At 45.3% G+C, this 17350-nt stretch overlaps 1 protein-coding gene and 1 long non-coding RNA gene across 6 annotated transcripts in view; one reads left to right on the top strand and one right to left on the bottom strand.

Annotated features, from left to right (window-relative positions):
• Nucleotides 1-17350, top strand: part of CASTOR2 (cytosolic arginine sensor for mTORC1 subunit 2) — a 142725-nt gene that overhangs the window by 19233 nt on the left and 106142 nt on the right. The window lies entirely within an intron of this gene.
• Nucleotides 11770-16942, bottom strand: LOC138120762 (uncharacterized). The gene is made up of 4 exons (XR_011155957.1): nucleotides 16890-16942; nucleotides 15169-15281; nucleotides 14087-14310; nucleotides 11770-12833 (listed from the first exon to the last, which is right to left on the bottom strand). It is a non-coding gene; the product is annotated as an uncharacterized lncRNA (long non-coding RNA).

Below are 17350 nucleotides of genomic sequence, written 5' to 3' on the forward strand. Positions count from 1 at the left end.
ATTTGCATGGCCGCATGGAGCCTCCTCCTGAAATGTTTCTATCCTCCCCATTCTGCAGATTACAGGCTGGGAATGTGTTTCCTTTTTGATGCATTATAGAAAATCAGTATCATATAGTTACATGGCACCAAACTAGTGAATCTAATGCCTGCATCCAAAATTGGGAAGTGTCTTTGTGGGAGACTGGCTTCAGTGGAATTTTCTGATATTCCAGTTAACTGGTTCATTGCTGGCTTTCTCAGAACCCCATAATGTCCCTTGGTCATTTTCTTTCAAAACTGGTTTTCTTGGTCTGAATAGTTGGTCCTTAAATAAACATAAGTGCTTTGGGATTCAGGGATTGTGTTTACTCATTTTCAGATTACAATTTTGGTTCCTTCGCTGACTGTTTGTCTCTAGTTTGCTGCCTTTTGAAATAGTCTGCAGATTCTGTACTACAGGTTCCTCAGTCTGTTGTCAGTCATTCCTTGTCTTGTACTTGTTTCAACATATCATAACTGTTCTGCTGGCTCCCTCAAGCCCTGTAGAGCCTTGTTATGTCAGGGTGCGTGGGAGGTTGTTGTATGTATTTTTGTTCTTGAGGGAATCTCATTTTGAGTCCTTTATCTTTTATATCTCAGGCCTTGGAGGTATTTGGTTCTTTCCAAAATGTAGTGTTTCAAAGAAGTGCTCAGCTGGCTAAAGCCTTTGCTGCTGAAGCACTGGGATTGTCGGATGTAGCTCAGCAGGCTTCTTGGGACAGAGACTGTGCAACGGGTTGGAATGCAGGCTGGGAGCTTGCAATATAGGTGGTAGGACAGTGGGCAAGATTAATGCCATGATAAAACTTACACCAAAGTTACAGGCTTGATACAGGATTACTAAATCTGTTTTTCAGAAGGTTAAACTATATAATGACAAGGCCTTTAATTTTCTGTTTCTCTCTCTCTCCCTCCTGTTCTTTCCCACACACACAGACACACAATCATCTTTTTCATTCTTCTTTCTCTTTAGTCTGCAGAAAGCAAATTCCTGCAGAATTCCTGGCATAAGGAAGGAAACTGATAACACTGGTGTGTAATGCTGAAGCAGGAGCTGAAGCTAGAGCTGTTTAATAGTTTCCAGCACAGGGCTCTTGCATTTTAGCTGGGGGGAAGATTCCCAAGTGAAGCCTCACAAGGGCACTGTGTCCTCTTGCTACATCCAAGTCCAGTTGTGTGCCCGACTGCCCTCTTTGGGAGAAGGCAAGGGTTGTGTAGCGACTAGAGCACCAGGAGCCAGGATTCCCAGCTTCTATTCTTAGCTCAGCAACCAATTTATTGTAAAGCCTTTGGCAAATCATTCAGGCCTAATCCTGCACATACAGCAGCCCCCAACAAAGTCCTTTCTGTTTTTCATTGGGGCAGAGGATCAGCTTCTTAACTTCTGCTTTTCTTGCAGTCCGGAGGACTGGTGAATTGAAAAATATCTTTATGCAAGAAAGTGTGATAATTTCTTCGTGTTTGTGAAGCAGTGACGTGGGCATCACTGTGATGTGTGTGATCTTGCATCCATAAAGGGAGATTGATTGATTGATTGCTGTTATTAACTGGATCTCTAGAGCACAGGATTTTTGGCCTCTCTCATCAGAATACAATTTTACATGATTATAGAGGATAATGCTGGAAATGCCTCTGCACTGTCCAGATGGCAGGGTCAATGTAGCATGGACCTTGCTCAATTGCTTTGTGTGCTAGGATAAGTGCTGCTGCTTTTCTCTCTTTACGCTACTGACACAGCTAGAAATTGAGGAATTCTATGACTGTGGATAAATTCTGCAAGATGGAAATTAATACCTACAGAGACCTCTGCTTTTATTGACCTTAAATTAATTTCCCAACCTTTGGCAAAGGTGAATGGCAGTGCTCATTTTTCTGTGATACTTTTGCTTCAGAATAATCTGAGCTGCAATCTGAAAATGAAATGGTATAAAAAACATTCTGGGCTAGGAGTTATTTTGGGAGTACCTTGTAAGATAAAAGGGCATAACAAAAAGGTACTTTAATCTGCAACCTCCTTGCCTTTACATTTGGCTGTGCTGTATTTTGTAGCATGTGCAGTTCTGGTATCTGCTGAGTGAAGCATCTTGCTGTGCTGATTTGTGGGAGGCTTTATTTGCCTGCTGCAGGGACAGAGGTGGATTAATCTATAAAGCTGTTGGCAGAAATCCGTTAGTAGGCTTTTGAGGGGAGATCAGCTTGAAGAAAACACAACTTGATTTTTGTGTCAGTTAAATTTTTGATAATACTAGAGAAAGAGTGGTTTCTTTGTAAACTGTGTTCTGAAAACACAGAGCCTGGTAGGGGATTCCTTAGGTAGGTAATGTTTCAGTGTAGTGCTCTTGCCTGTGAAGGGATGGGGATGTCCCAGAGCTCACAGATACTTGACGAATAGGGCTTGAAAGTGGGCATGTCTTGCTGAATAAATTATTTAGTTAAAATAAGAGACAGAAGAGTAGAACTATGACCTTCCATGCCACTCAGGCTGGGACAGCATTCTCCTTTCCTCTCTCCTTAGTGAATGAAAATATTATCCTGTCTCCTACAAGCAAGTCATTTCTGGGAGCTGGAGGGGCAATGGTGCAAAGAGCACAGGTAGCCCATAGTCAGAAGCTTCTAGTTTGTTTGGAGCTACATGCCTGTACATTTAAATATGCATATCAAGTCGTTGGTGTCTCTCCAGCTTTACAGTTTTTCTATTGTCTCTGCATTTGAGGCAGTGGACTGGAGATGCCACCAGTGCCAGGTGAAGGTCCTCATGGAACTTCACCAAGGAATGTACCTGCCAGTGCTGAGTTCTCTGAGATTGATGCACTAGGACTGGGTCTGTCCCGCCCCCAAATGACGATGATGATAACAACAACAACAACATCATCTATCATACTGTTCTTGGCAGTTACTGCATGGTTGTGATTTGGAGCCCTTGTTCAGCAGTTTCCTGTACTTTAAAGAGATTCTCCTCAGTGTTCTAATGCTTATCCAAATGTATTTTCTCTTCTGAAAGTATAGGAGTCTTTTGTTTTCCTGTCTGCTCTCTCCTTCTCAGTTCCTAGAGCCCTCCTGCCTTGAAGGGGAAGGCTGTGTGAAGGAGCTTGTTTCCTGCAGTTCTGCCTGAGGGCACCAGTACCGCTGCAGGCAAGGCATGGGATAAGTTTTGGGTTTTGGGGTAAGTTGGCCGGTTTGCTTGTCTTGGGAGGACTTGGAACTAATTGTGAGCTTTCTGTTTTCTTCCCACCTCCTTGGTAGAGAAGGTGGCAGCCCTGAGTACTTCTCACCACAAAATAGCAGGAAGGCTCATATCCAACAAAACTGGCATCAGAAAAGGGGCCAGGAAAAGAACTTTTGCTCTGCTTCTCCAAGTACTGCACTGGACTAGCTTCTCAGGATGAGCTTAAATGTAGCCCAGTGTTGACTAAGTTGTGCACTGGCTGACTTCAGTGTTTTTATTAAAGCCAGCCCAAAAACTAATGGAGGCTCTTTGACTCCTTTCTACACTGCTAGTTTTTTTCCATTAGTTTTACCAAGGTTCCAGCCATAAAGCAGTTTTTTGGTCATTTTGTGTTAATTTCCTTCTGTTGACACTAGAGCACTGTAAGATTTAGGGCTTTGTTTTCAGCCATGATATGAAGGCTAATTACTTCCTTCTGGCATCCTCTCAGTAAAACATGGGACTTAATATTTCAAAAAGAGAAAAGCAAGGAAAAAATTTTAAATGCCTAGAAGTCTCTGGTAAGTCCCTAGACTTGAATTTATTTTTCATGGTGTAATGACAACAAAAAATTAGGAGCTAAGCTCCAAACTCCATAGCTCTGTCTGTGTGGACACAATTTTTTGTCTGGTTGTTTGTCCTCAGTGGGTATAATTTTGCAATTACAATTTAACCTGTGCCTTAGGATGTTCTATAATTTGGGGTATGGTATGGGTATTTATTGTTTATATAAAAGTGTGTGTATTTGTCTTGTTTCAGCCTTGTGACTTGCTTTAATTATCCATTATCTTCTAGATAATTAAACTGTATATTTTTTCCCTGTCTCTTTCTTCATATTCTCTCTTGCCTTAATTTGATTAGACAGGGAGAAACTACAACAGGAAGCTTTGGAGTACTAGTAGATTTTTTTCAGTGGGAAAGTGTGTGACAGTGTTTCACAGAGATTCCAACTTAAAGGCAGGCTGCTGTGCAATAGGGGAAGAAAAAGGTTATTGCTTCCTCATCAAGTGCCACTTTAATACGACCACGGGAACAACAGCTCTTGGGTTCACTCATGTAATACAAGACCGACAAAGCTGAGAGGAATCATATTTCCAATTAAAGCAGTTGTTGTTAAACTTTTATATAAAATTTCTACATGGTCTAGGCAGTAAGGATTGGAGCCCTGCATTAGAAAAGACAGTACTCCAGTGTGGGGTATGCCCAGCCCCTGCCCTGGAGGGACGTCTGCTGAGATAAGGAGAGTGCTCAATCTCCCAGCAGGACTCCCCTGGCAAGGCGGCCACTTTTCAGTTACGGGGAGAAGAAGACAGACCCAGAATCTCTGGGAGACCCTGTGCAGATCCTTTGTAACCCATTGGCCTTTACCCTCTGGCACCCACCCCCTGTATCCCTATAAGAGCTAGGCCCCTGCCCCTGTGAGAGAGAGAGATGCTCATCCCTGGCCTTCCCTTCACTGGACCAATAAAGCTACTCCGTGCAGAACAGCTACACGGGCCTCTCATCTCTCTCCCTGGTCTGGCCTGGAGGCTGCCCTGCAGAGCTGAGCTGGAATCACGAGCTGACAATCACTAAAGAGCTGACAGCCTCTGCACGGGCCCTCCAGCCAGCAGCTGAGGGAAGACACCGGGCCTCGGGAAGGCGATTCCTTTCGGGACCATCTCCCCGGACCGGTCACAGCTTCCTCGGTCAGAGCCACTGACCCCACACCAGCTGCCATACTCCACAATGCACTGTAAATCCCAGATAGCTTGGGAATGTCTGTCTTGATAGGAGGGTATGCTTTTATAAAAGCTTGATTTGTGTTAGATGGTTGGTTTTGCTCAAGGGTCAGCATTCAGTGTTCCCAACATCCCCAGCCATCAGGCTGCCTTAGGCCATGCCAAATTTAAAGCACGTTAGTCACTCCATTGCAATGTTATTAGCTAGGTATGTGGTTAAGTAACTTGATAAATTGGGAATGCAAGTTGTCAGTAGGGACTGGGGAAGTGTTCCCCGAGTCTCTCATCTGGCCATGACCCCTTTGGCAGAAGAAAAGTCAGGTGATTCTTTTGAAGATGGTCTTATGGGATTCAAAGGCAATAAACCCAGGAAACTTACTTTATAAGCAACTAAGCTCTGTAGAGCATCACAGAGGATATATTTTTGTCCCTGGGATCACCACAAAGCTGTCTCAGACAGGCCAACAAGAAGTTTGTATAGTGCAGGATGTGGGAAAGAAGTACTATTTTGCTTATATGCTCAAAATAACATAACAGAAATTCAAATTAATTTTCTATCTCTCCTACAGAGTGTGAAATCACGGCTGTCTGAACCATTTTAAATACTTGATATAGAGGGATTGCAATTCCATGTTTTACAGAGATCTTAACTTTTTGAAAGTACTTATGATATTTCTCAAGACTTTTTCGACAAGATACATAAAGAATATATTAAAAAACAATAATGCTGTGTGCCTACAAGCTTTGTAACTAGGGAGATTTTTAAGCCTGCACACTCCTGTGGCTATTTTTCATGCATTAAAAAAATACAAAATAGATGGTTTTAAGCATTTTTCACTCACATCAAGTATACATACATTGTCCAAAAACTGCAATTAATTTTGAAGTCTTGGTATAGATATTTTAAAATAAAAATAGAGCTATTCTTATTTATGTTCCAGTGTAAGCTTTTTCGTGTTGATTTTCCTTTTTCTGTTCAAGTGCCTAACATACATATCCTTGGGCTTCATAGGATTATTTCTATAGAAATAATCTTTAAGAAAGGCTTATATCACAGGATCAGTGACTGTAAAACAAATCATCAATCCTGAATTTTATTGCAAGTGGAATCACAGTGTCATATATACCTTGACAGTCGAAAGTTGGAAATTTAAAGAGAAGATACAGAAATTACTGGTTTTTAAAGCTTGATGAGTGTCTAACTGTATCTTCAGCTGAACAATAGGATGAGGTCTGACTTAGTGACTGAGCCTGTTTAGGGCTGCTCAGATGACTCTCAGCCACAGTTTTGGGTTTTGGGTGCATTTCTGAAGAGCAAGTCTGTACCCACATTCTCAGTGAAGGGCTGCTTTGTTCAGCATCAACCCTGAGCACCATTGGAACAGCTTCTACTGACTTTGCAAGTGTAATTGCATAGTGTCACTTGTGTTGGAGACAACACTGAAATGTAGGCTTGTGCTAAGGAATCTGCTTGGGAAACTGTTCTGGTTTAAAGTTTATCCATATTTGGCCATTCAGGTTGTAAAAGCCGGTTTGTACGTTTAAGAAGAAAGGTGCAATAAGAAGAAAAAGCAGCACAGCACAACGTGGACAAGTGCTGATGGCATCTGCTCAACAGTCAGGGACTTGCCATGGGCCAAATGGAAAGAATGTGATGTAGTGGGCTGGTTGGAGTTACTCGTCCAAGTATGTAAGGTCAGTGCTGCACAATAGCCAGGCACAGTCAGAGAAAACACTGCTCAGTGGTCTCTCATAGCTGGCCAGCTGTTTTAGGAGTGGTGTTACCACAACCTCTGAATAGAAATAGTTGTCAAAGGAACAGCAGCATTTCATGAAGAGTGGTTAAGCTGCAGAGCACCTGCATGGGGTAGGTGTGGGCTGGGCATTCCATTTTCAGCACCCACATACCCAAATAGCCAAAATCGCCATGAGGCTGGGCCCTAAGAAACAGGAAGACTGGTTTTAAAAAGCAAGTTTCTTTCTGTGCTTAGTATCCAGGCTTTCAGTTTAGATTTGTCTACAAACAAGCCTAAGCCTATTTAGTTAGTTAGTTAGTTAGTTTGGTTTTGCGTAATCATGTTATTTGAGATAGAGATTTGGAGAACAGATAATTGCTTTGTTAACCATGTTGTAATGAGTGATAGTTCAGGATTATGCAGAAGGCTAAATGAGTGGAGAGGCTTGCTTCAAAGCTGCAGTACCTTGGAGTTCCTGACCTCTCTAGCTTTATGGAAGTCACTCATCTGAATGCGATTCTATGCCTTTACAGAAAAAAGTTCTTCCTTTTGTCAAGCTGCTTCCCATTGCTTTCTCCTCTGACCAAAAGATTTTGATTTAAACTCTAGGTGTGAGTATGGTTCTGAAGAAAACTGGTGTGGGGGCTTTGGATACCAGAGAAGCATTATTTGATTGACTTTGAGATAAGAATAATGAAAGTGTGGGTCTCATGCAATAGAGATTTAAACTAAATATTCATGGCTGTATAAATAGTGGTCACAAGACTTACGTGACGTCTGAATATCAAGAGCTTTTATTTCTTTTCTCAAGCCAATTTTTGACAAAGTGTGGAATTTCCTGCATGGGAGACTGGAGGTATGTAGCTGTGTGGTATGCGATCAACATGGTGAACAATACTTGGATTCAGTAACAAAGGGAATCTGTTGGAAACTCTTCTTGGAAGAACAATGGCAGACCCTGGTTAACAAGCAGAAGAAACTGAAACAGCAAGTAAATAAATGATTGTCCCAGTTTGAGACAAATTCGGAGGGACATCCAAAAGGAACATCCTCTGATAGAAGGCAGGTTTCAGCTGCCCCTCCCCCACCAGGTTCAGGAAAAAATTCCTCGGAGGAAAGTGAAAGAAAAAAACCTATTTATTTGACAGACAATGCACAATGGGAAAAGAATAATGCTAAATAACAAAACCTCTCGCTGTGGAGAGAACCTGGTACATTTCTAGAGTCCTTTGTGGGTGTGGCTTTCTCTTCCTCAGAGCTGGGCTGGCTTGGGCCCCTCCGGGCCAAGGTGTAAGGTCTCGCGGTGTGTTCTGGTATTGTTGAACAGTCAGAAGAGAAGAAGAAGAAACCGAAGTCCCGGGAAAACAAAGGAGTTTAACTCTGTCTGTGTCTTCCAATAAAAGGAGCCAAGAGCCGGGAAAAGCAGGAAGGTGCTTGCCTCCACTCTGCAGCAGCAGCAATCTCTCTGTCCTTGGAGCACAGACTGCTTGGAAAAGTTCATCTGGCTTTTTTTCTTTCTCTCGCACCCAGTTTTAAAGACACAGGCACAGGAATCATGTCTGGGCCTAGAGTGGTGATAGGGGATACACATCATAAAGTCACCCCAAGACAGTGATGGAGAAAGGAGGCTTCTTTTCTGCCTTTGAAATAGCCAGTTCTGCAAGTTTTGAGCCTGTGCAGTTGAAGGATTATAACTGCTCCTATCATTTTGGCTGGTGCTTGAATGGATAAATGGCCACACACCTTTGGATTACAAAAGATTTACAGTGCCATCAACAAGTAACTTCCATGAAATCCCTGTGTAAAGAGCTCTCAGGCTAAGCCCTTCATAAAACCTTGCAGCATGGTGGACAGGGTTGCCCAGTGGTCCCCTTCTGTTTGTGCCATGTGGCTTCTATGCTCTTTCGACCAGCACCAGGAAATTCTCCAGCCAGCAGATACATGCATGTGTGATACATGTCCGGTTTTTATTCAGGGGTGCTTCGGAGCTGGTGGGGGAACCACCTCCCTTCTGCAACACCTAATTTCTTTTTCCTGTCCTTGATCTTTGCATTTCTGTCTTCCAGGACGTTTTGTCTGGCAGTCACAGGAGACTTGTCCTGCCTCAGCATAAGGCAGGCCACAGTTTGCATCCCTTTGTAGCAGAGTGACTGATCTTTTCCTCATGTCATGCTCCTCTGAGCTGTGGTGCTGCTGTGTTACAGCACTGCAAAGCTTGTGTTGTTCAGTGTTTGCTGGGGGAGTGTGAGCAGGGGGGAAAACAGAACCCAGGAGTCAGGGTGGTATTGAGGCCACATAAGCCTCGTTATCTATCTTTATACTTGGGGGTGGGGGGAAGTTATGAGCCACTGTTATGTGCCAGTGGTGTTTGGTCATTCATGAGGCTTCACTTGATGGCCGAGGATCACTTGACTGAAGCCCTGTGCCCAGCTGAGGCCCAGCATATCTCAGTGGCTGAGCACAGGCAGGAGGGTTGGGTGATGAAGGCATTTTGTTTTGCAGTTGTTTTCCTTGTGACAGACATTTGTTTTAAAGTTACACTCAATCCTTCTGGCAGCTTCTGCATCACATCCCTGATTTTGTGGTTGGCCAGCACGTATGATGTGAATCCTCTCCCTTGTACTTCAGGCTTGTTTGGTTCCTGTTACAGGTGGGAAGTTCAAGACCCTGACCCAGAATAAGTATAGGTGCCATGTTTTCCTTGTGAGAGGCCAGGCTGACTGCAGTTCACGTATCAGAATGGCTCCCTGCCATGATTTCACAACCTGTAGGAGAGATTTAAAATTCATTTTTCTGTTATTTGTGAACCTACAAGCCAAATAGTACTTCTTTCCCATATCCTGCACTGTACAGACTTCTTGTTGGCCTGAGGCAGCTTGGTGGTGATCCCAGGGACTAAAAGTCCTCATTTTTGACATCAGATATTCAAAAAATAGGTACAGAGAGCAGCTCCCTTTTCTCAAAAATGAACAGTTGTGTACATGCCCTCTCAGCAGTCAGATCCTATGCAATGAACTGGGAGCCCTGTGACAAAGAACTGGGCTGCTTATTTAATTACTACAGTATATAATCAACTTTCTGTTTTGAGGAGTATCTCATTGGCTTGGTAAGAGATCTTTCCAGATTGCTTGCACTTGTGGGGTTTTGGGGGGGGTTGTTAGGGTTTTTTTGTTTTGTTTTGTTTTTGTTTTGTTTGGTGGGGTTTTTGTGTCTCTCTGGTTTTGGTTTTTGTTTGTTGTTGTACCACACTGAAGTGCGATAAGGAACTTCAGGTCTGATTTGGGAGGCATAGTCCCAGCCCTGAAGTGCTTATGCAGATCACTGAGACTTGTCTTAGCATGCAGTTTTGATGAGGAGATAAATGTAATTTGGAAAGGAGGTGTCCATGAACAATGTATTTCCTAAAAAGTGTATTTGGAATGTTTTTATTATGGGGTGTGCTGGTCTTGGCTGGGATATGATTAATGTTCTGCACAGCAGCCAGTATAGGACCATGTTTCAGATTTCTGCTGGAAACAGTGATGATAACTCAGGGATGTTTTCATTACCTCTGAGCAGTGTTTGCACAGAGCCAAGGCCTTTTCTGCTCCTCACCCCACCAGTGAGGAGGCTGGGGGTACCCAAGGAGTTGGGAGGGACACAGCTGGGACAACTGAGCCCAGCTGACCCCAGGGCTATCATAGATGGTATGGTGTCATGCTCAGCATACAGAGCCAGGGGAAGAAGGGAGGGGTGGACATTCAGAGTGATGGCATTTGTTTTTCCAAGTCACCATTACACGGGATGGAACCCTGCTGTCCTGGTGATGCCCGAACATCTGCCTGCAACGGGAAGTGGGAATGAATTCCTTGGTTTGGTTTGCTTTGCTTTGCTTGTCTGTGTGGCTTTTGCTTTCACTATTAAACTGTCTTTATCCCAGCCCACAAATTTTCTCTTCTACTCTTCCAGTTCCCTTCCCCATCCCACTGTGGGGGGAGGAGGCAGGCAGCTGTGTGGGGCTGAGTTGCTGTCCAGGGTTAAACCATGACACATGGGTTTTGATGAAAAATTGTTAATCCTCAAGCTTGTTCTGAGTTTTAACTTGTTAGCTTATGCAAACAGGCTAGTTCAGAGAGGAGTAAAATCATGTCCCTTTACCTTGCTGAACTGAGATACAAAGAAAAGCTTCAAGAGCCTTTGCATGTGCAATAATTTTCTTATTGTTAGTGTCTCAAGTAAGTTAAGTCCCCAGTTTCTGACGCAAGCACTTTTGACTTCCTGGGTTTGTTGGAAAAGCTCCACTTTGGGCCCAGGCAGCTCCGTAGGTGCAGGCAGAGACATGCACCCAGTGAGCCAGGCAAGGAAGCTGCACTCCACTCTTGCGACTTCCCCAGGGCTGTGTTTGCTCCTTCAGCAGCACAAGTTTGCAGTTGGAAAAAACTGAAGATGAACATCTAGCAGTGGTTAAATCCAGCAAAAGTGCAGGAAGTACACTGGCATGTGAGCTTCAGCAGATTAACTTCTGTTTTGTATCGCTGTCTCTGGCTCTGCAACTTTTTGTGGTGTTGCGATCTCTAAAAAGCGTCTCCAAAGCGAAGCCGCTCAGCAGAATCAGCTGCATACACTCACACACACACATGCACACACAAACACTTGGATAGCTTCAGTAATATGGGTCGATGGCAAAGAGGTGGGAAGGATCTTTGCACAGATTTCCACAGGAACAGTTTATTGCTTCTACACTGTGAAAGGTTCTTGAGGCAAAGACGAGAACAATACAGAGCTCAGGTTTAAGTACGGGAGTGGAGCAAGTGCCAGAAACCAATGATCTGATGGCACGGGGGCGGTACAAAGGCGGGACTAGGGAATGGGGACCGATGGGGAAGCTCTGGGGAAGTGGTGAGGGGCAAAGGCCAATGGGGGGAACCTGGAGTGGAGAACTTTCTAGGGTATGGAACATACAAGGCAGCGAGGGGATGGGGCAGCCAGCGGCCAACCAGGGGAGCAGAACTGGGGTGCATTAATATAGCAGGGCAGAGCATTCTGGGGGAAGCCTTTCTGGTCACCCAAACCTAGGGAGGATTTTCTGGTACTGTCTCACTAGTGGACTCTCTTTGTCCCTTGTACCGTAGGCTCACCGGCCTCCACAGTTTTGTTCTTACCTTGAAAGCTATATAGTTTCTGCTTGAAGTGCTTCCCAGGCCATGTTGCATACAAAGATGTATCAAATCTCTTGAGCTTTCTGCATTTTCAGAGTCATGGAACTCTGTTTTCAGCTTTCAGCAAGTTTTCTTGGTAGCTGGGATGAGAAGTGTGGTTAACACAGGAGTGTCCTTCCCCATCCTGTGGCCCTGTGGTGTGATCACTCTGCACTTGCAGCATTAGCTACCTGGCTCCATCCCAAGTATTACTCTTGTGAGCTGGTATTTGGGGATGAGGGCGAGCTTTACAAACAAAAGGCCCTGAGAAGTTCCCTCAAGCATTGCTGCATGAGAAGAGGACTGGGGCAAGGTGCCTGGCTGCCATCACCGCTGCGAGTGGCTCAGGAGTCTGCTGCCAGGTGGTCCAAGGGACCCAGACTGCTGGGTCTGGGAATCTGCATTCAGCCTTTACTGTGATGCCTGTGCTGTTTTGTGGGCTTGGTTTTGGGGATGGGTAGAATTTGTTGGTTCTTTTATTTTTCTCCACATTGTCAAATCAGAAGAGTTTTGATACCTCCAAATCTTTCATCAAAAGACAGTTTTTAATCCATAAATTAAACCAACTCTCCTTTCCAAAATGTTTCTCAACAAGGAATTTGCTGCATACTACAATGAATCCAGTTTTATTGATGGGATTTTCAAAGGACTGAGATCAGTGTGAACCCTTATTGGTCAGGTCTACAGTCAGGCAGCCTGTCCTCCCTGTCCTCTGAAACTGGAGAACCTGGTGGGAAACTCTCTTGTTACCTAGTAGAGCTAATCAATTAATTAGCAGGGGATAAAGTACACCAAACAATCTGCTATGCCAGATGGATGCTTCAGTGTTAATTTATGTTCTCAAAATAACTGGACATAGATGTGCTCAGCACCATGGCGTAGATCTTGCTTTTGTTGAATTCAGTGGTAAAAATGATGTTGGCTTTAGTGATCCAGGGCTTATTTCTTCAAGAAAAATGTATTTTGGCATCAAACTGTAAAAGTAAAAATGAAATTAATAAAAGCTGTCCAGAGCAGTGGACTTTACCTTCTTACACAGGGGCATATTGGTGAAAAAATAAAGTTTTGTTTTTATCTCCCCAGAGCATTTCTATTATCTGAATGCCAAGAAATGAGTAATTTGGTTTGGGTTGGTTTTTTTTTCTGCTTTGTTCCTATGAATAACTTCTTATGTGTCTTCCTAAGAGAGTTGGAACTAAAGCCTAGTCCTGGAAAAGTTAAGCTGTATGTTGCTTTCTCTTTGAAAGCCTCATGAAGGAGACCAAAAGAAAAAAGCAGTTAAGTTAAAAAAAGTCGTGGTGATGGCTTATTCTACCACATTTAATTTTAAATAAAGAAGGCATACTACAAATTTCCTTTCATATTTTTCTTCTTTCTTTTGTTTTGCTGGGGTTTTTCTCTTTTCCAGTCAGCTTCTCATACCTAGCAGTTGATGTGCCCAACAGATCTTCATGAACTACCTGTTGGAGAACCACAGAGCTCACTGACAATCTGCAGTCAGGCTTCAGTGGGATACTGGAGGCTACTCCTGCTGGCTGGAGGGCGAATATGGCCCAGCATCTTTGTGTTGCGGGGAGAACTTGCAAGTGAGAGTTTGGGGGAGTGCTGGATCATATCAACAGTTCGCCCACATTTTGTAAAAAGGCAGGGGATTTGTTCTGTCATGCTCATGCAAGGAGCCAGGTGTTTACTAAAGGTATTATTTGTAAAGCTGAAGAAGAGACAGGCCCTGGAGGATGGAAGAAATTTGAATTTTTCTGCTTTTGTCTTTTTCATTGAAATTCAAAATATTGATGATATTTATGATATACCAGTTTTTAACAATGAAAATAAGCTTTCTACACTGACCTTTATCTGTGTCGAGATGAATTTTTCATAGTTATCTACAGGATAAATTGTGTAATCAAAAAGCCCATTCAAATCTCCATTAGTATGCTTTAAAAATAAAGCACTATTTGGTATGCACAGACTGACCTCACAAGCTTCAATTCTATTTTCAGGGTTTAACCAAAACATTGAATTACTTTTACCTTTGTGATACTGTGAGGATTATTTTTAATTAAGTGAAGTGTTTTAACATGCTCTAATTGCTTTTTCAGCAAATGTGTCTAACACTTGAGAGAGGGGCTGGTTCTAGGAACAAGACAATGCTGTCTTGCCTCATTTTTCTGACAGTTGGGTAAATATTCCTTGAGGATCACAGAGGGAGAGGTTATTGATGACTTACCTCTTATTACAGCCATGTGCAAATCCCAGAATACTTGTGCACAAACCGCAGGGAGGAGATGATGTGTACAGGTTAAATGCTTTGATCCTCACTTGTGCTGTAGGACCAGCTTATTCCCACAGTAAACAGTGTAAAAAGCAAAGGCTGAATCTGAGCAAGTGTGGTGGATTCACCTTGGCTGACACAAAGTACCCATCTAGCTGCTCTATCGCTCGCATTCCCAGCTGCACAGGGGAGAGAAAATAAGGTGGGAAACAATTCATAGGCTGAGATAAGGCAGTTTACTAAAGCGAAAGTTTGCATGTGCACAAGCAAAGAGTAAAATCAGTTTTATTCCCTACTTGCATCAGCAAGCGTTTTCTGGCCACTTCTGGGGAAGCAGGGCTTCAGCACACGGGGTGGTAGCTTGGAAAGACAAATGTCTTAAATAATCAATGCCCCCCCTTCCTCCTCCTTTACTTAGCTCTTATATCTGAGCTAATGTCATATGGTCTGGAATATCCCTTTGGTTAATTTGGGTCAGCTGCCCTGCTTGTGTCGCCTCCAGGATCTTGCCTAGCCACAGCTCCTTCTTGGGGGGGGACTGTTGAGGAGACAGTGCTGATGCTGTGCCAGTGCTGCTCAGCTGCAGCCAAAACACTGCTGTGTCATCAAGACCTGTCCACCTCCCAGTGCAAAGAAAGCAGAGCACTGTGAGGGCTGCTGTGGGAAAATGAGCTCCATCTCAGCCAGACCTAATACAGCAAGTCATTAGCTCAACTCATTCCCTGATGTACTTTCAGCCTACTTTTAAGGTTATACTGAAGCCTAAATATGCATTTCCCTGAAAAAACATGCCATAAATAATAAACTATTTCTATACCAAAACAACAACAGAAGTTCTGTACTTTTTAAAACAAGGCAATGGATGAACTAAAGTAAGGTCAAAGCTACTGCAGAACAACTTGTACCTGACTCTTCCTGCCAGGCCTGTGCAGTCTGGCATGGCCCAGAAGGTGGGTGTGGGCCATACAGCTCCCTTCATGGGGTGTGTTCCGATGTAAGGGGTCAGACCAGAGAACAGTGCTTGGCCCTTTCCTTACCAGAGTACATGATGCAGAGTGTGGTGAGGAAAGCTAGGTTTTCTTAGCACGGTCCAGCTCTTAGGAGACTTGAAAGGAGGATCCTTGGCTCTTCCCATAGGCTTGATGTTAGTCTAGAAGATGGGATAAAACTGTCATGGTTTAGGAATGGTGTTTCCCAATGTAGTGCTCCCACTGAGACTCTTCAAACCATGCTGCCACTGGCTCGCTCACCCCCTTCTTCACTGTGACTGCATGGAGAGGAGAATTGGAGGCATGGAAGGTAAAGATCACAGGTTGAGATAAGAACAATTTACTGGAAACAGCAATAAGAAAATGAATAGTAACAGCAACAATACTAGTGACAGAGGTGTCATGGTTTGACACTGGCCCAGCACCAGGCACCCACAAGAGCCGCTCACTCACCCTCCCCTGCCACAGCTGGGCAGAGGAGGGAAAAGGAAAAAAAATGTTAACGAAGGCTCCATGAGAAAGAAGGACCAAAAGAAACGCTTCAAGGGCAAAGCAGGCTCAACCTAAGTTGCGAAGTGAATTTATTCCTAACAGAATCAGAGGAGGATAATGAGAAGTAAAATACGCCCTTGAACACCTCCCCCCCCCCCCCCGCTCCCTCGCTCCTTCGCCCCGACAGCGCAGGGAGACGGGGCACGGGGGCTGCTCAGTTCATCACCGAGACTTCCTTCTGCTGCTCCGGGAGAGGAGTCCTTCCCCTGTGAGGTCGCAGGGTCCCTCCCACGGGACACAGTTCTCCTGAACTTCTCCAGTGTGGGCCCCTCCCACGGGCACACAGCCCCCCAAAACTGCTGCAGTGTGAGCCCCTCCCACGGGCACACAGCCCCCCAAAACTGCTGTGCCGTGGGTCTCTTTTCCACGGGGTGCATCCCTCCAAGGCCAGGCTGCTCCAGCCTGGAAGCAGGGCCCTCTCTCTCCACCAGGTCTCCCACTGGATCACAGCTTCCTCCAGGCATCCACCCGCTCTGGCACAGGCACCTCCCCCAGGGGCTGCGGGTGGATCTCTGCATCCCATGGATCCCCAGGGGCTGCGGGTGGATCTCTGCATCCCGTGGATCCCCAGGGGCTGCGGGTGGATCTCTGCATCCCATGGATCCCCAGGGGCTGCGGCTGGATCTCTGCATCCCCCGGGGATCCCCAGGGGCTGCGGGTGGATCTCTGCATCCCACGGATCCCCAGGGGCTGTGGGTGGATCTCTGCATCCCCCATAGATCCCCAGGGGCTGCGGGTGGATCTCTGCATCCCCCGTGGATCCCCAGGGGCTGCGGGTGGATCTCTGCATCCCATGGATCCCCAGGGGCTGCAGGTGGATCTCTGCATCCCCCGGGGATCCCCAGGGGCTGCGGGTGGATCTCTGCATCCCATGGATCCCCAGGGGCTGCGGGTGGATCTCTGCATCCCATGGATCCCCAGGGGCTGCGGCTGGATCTCTGCATCCCCCATGGATCCCCAGGGGCTGCGGGTGGATCTCTGCATCCCCCGTGGATCCCCAGGGGCTGCGGGTGGATCTCTGCATCCCATGGATCCCCAGGGGCTGCGGGTGGATCTCTGCATCCCATGGATCCCCAGGGGCTGTGGGTGGATCTCTGCATCCCATGGATCCCCAGGGGCTGCAGGGGCACAGCTGCCTCACCATGGTCTGCACCACGGCCTGCAGAGGAATCGGCTCCGGCGCCTGGAGCACCTCCTCCCCCTCCTTCTGCACTGACCTTGGTGTCTCCATGTTGTTGTTCCTCACATGTTCTCACCTCCTCCTCTTCTCTGACTAGAATCCAAAATCTTGTGACTTTGTTTTGATATTCTTCTTAAATATGTCATCACAGAGATGTTACCAACCTCTCTCATTGGCCCAGTTCTGGCCAGCAGCATGTCCATCTTCAGAGCCATCAGCTCTGCTGGACATGCATCTGCTTCCAGCAGCTTCCTCACAGCTTTGTGGCCCCCCTGCTACCCAAAACCAGGCTGTGCCAAACCAATACACAGAGTACAACAGAGGCAAATTATTCATGTGGAAAACCCCCAAAACCAGACAATAAACAACCAATTCCTCTGCCACAAGACTCTTTCCCCCTCCCCGGCAATGATATGGGATGGTATAGAATAACTTTGAGTCCTGGCCATGCCCCCTCCTGGCTACTGCAAAAATTGACCCTATCCTGGCCAGAACAAG

This window comes from Aphelocoma coerulescens, chromosome 19, assembly GCF_041296385.1.
Source record: "Aphelocoma coerulescens isolate FSJ_1873_10779 chromosome 19, UR_Acoe_1.0, whole genome shotgun sequence".
Classification (NCBI taxonomy): Eukaryota; Metazoa; Chordata; class Aves; order Passeriformes; family Corvidae; genus Aphelocoma; species Aphelocoma coerulescens.